Raw genomic sequence first — 1,826 nt, forward strand, 5'->3', positions numbered from 1 at the left:
CAGTGGGAAGGAAAACACAGTTTCTAATCCTAATGAAGAAAAGTTTCAGCCAAACATGGAAATGTTTGCCACAAAACCATGTTTTGCCACATGAGCTAAGACAGTGGTTTCTAAATGCGAGTTCAGGGACTAGCTTACATCAGAAATAATGGAGGAGCTTCTTTAAAAAGCACAAATCTCTGGGCTTCACCTGATCCAATGAATCAGTCATTTTAATGGAAAACAGGTCCTTTTGAAGGACCGAAGTATAGTTGCACTTGCTACATACAAAGGTGTCCAAGAGACTGCAGCCAGGAAAAGCAAGGGATGGAGCAGTAGGTACAAAAATGATCACATTTGAGAAAAATAGATATAAACATTCATATGATTGTACTATGTACAAAGGGATTTGGAAGACAATACACAAAATATGCGAACGGTGGGGTTATTCTAGGAAGTGCAAAGTGGAAGAGGGGATTTACTTTCCACTTTTACCCTTCAGCACACTTTTTCCAATTATTATCACACTAACCAATAGCATGAACAACTATTAAATTTGAAATTAATTAATCAACAGTGAAAATATATTAAAAGCTTTCCAGAGCATTCTGATCATCAACAGTTTCAGGGACCATTGCACCAGGCAAATGAGATAAAAGTCCATTAGTTTAATTTCTCATTAAAGGAACTGGGCGTTCCCTCAAGATGCAAGTTCTTCCAATTATCCCGTAAATACCAGACCTCCAAGCAATGTTGACACCTGCTAGCATTTAGCTACCCAGAAAGTAATAATGGAGAATAAATGATGAGGGAATAAACAACTCACATTGAAATTGGAGTGGAAACATTATAGCTCCACAAGAAAAAAGTCTTATGACTGCTTTTACAGGGAAGACAGACTGAGAAACTAAATTCTTACTCACCGTCTTATATGGCCCGTGCACAGAATACTTCATCTCACTTCTTTCAGGGAAAAGATCTGTAAGTCAAGCTAAACTTTTTACTGCTTTGGTTCCCTCCTGGGAAAGTCTGATTGTCAGTGGCCAACATATTGAGTGTTATGGTTAAGAATTGTAATCACTTCAATATAGGTCTTTTTTTTTTTCTAGTTAGACTTAATGACTTTATTGCTTGAGGACATAGACAAATTTATGCAACCAGGGCAGAGGCTGTGGATGACTTGTATTTCCAGTTGGAGGGGAGGACTACTTTGGTCTTATAATATCAAGTCAACGGCTAATACAGCTCTCGATCAGCATCAGTCAGATTTAGCATCCTCTCTGTTCCTCTCGAGATGCTTTCAAACAGCAACAACTTTCTTAATCCAATGGTAGGAGATCCTCAGGAAGAGAGGGAGCAAGTCTTTTGGACTTAAGAATCCTCAAGATTTGATTGCCTGTCACAGAACATACTTGTGCCACACCATGTGAGTCTCTCAGAATCACACCAGTTTGTGAGGGAGTCAGGCCCTTCTTGGCCAATTTGTAGATCTGCTTCTTCATGTCATCAAATGGTGGTAAGGTAGAGCCCACGGCGGCAGGCCCTCCCCGGGTGCGTGCATGCGACCCATGAAGGCACCGGTCAGGGGGCTAAAAACCATTCTGATTCAGGTCGTAATGAAATAAGCTGCATCAGCCCCAAATGTAACATTCTTCAGCATTCCTCGGTACTAATATTCCACTGCCACTAGCCCAAAAGCAAGAATCTCCTACTGCTTAGATTATCACTTTGGGATACTAGCTCTCACACATTTTTCCTCTTTCTCATCCTCCTCCATGACATTGTCTTGGCCCAACACCCTGCCATTAGCCATTTATAGATGAAAGCAACTCAACAGGCATGTAGAC

The 1,826-nt window shown here is 40.7% G+C and overlaps 1 pseudogene; it reads right to left on the reverse strand.

The window, feature by feature from the left end:
- Nucleotides 1-1,128: 1,128 nt before the first annotated feature.
- Nucleotides 1,129-1,549, reverse strand: LOC113922745 (annotated as a pseudogene).
- Nucleotides 1,550-1,826: the final 277 nt, after the last annotated feature.

This window comes from Zalophus californianus, chromosome 9 (assembly GCF_009762305.2).
Source record: "Zalophus californianus isolate mZalCal1 chromosome 9, mZalCal1.pri.v2, whole genome shotgun sequence".
Taxonomy (NCBI): domain Eukaryota; kingdom Metazoa; phylum Chordata; class Mammalia; order Carnivora; family Otariidae; genus Zalophus; species Zalophus californianus.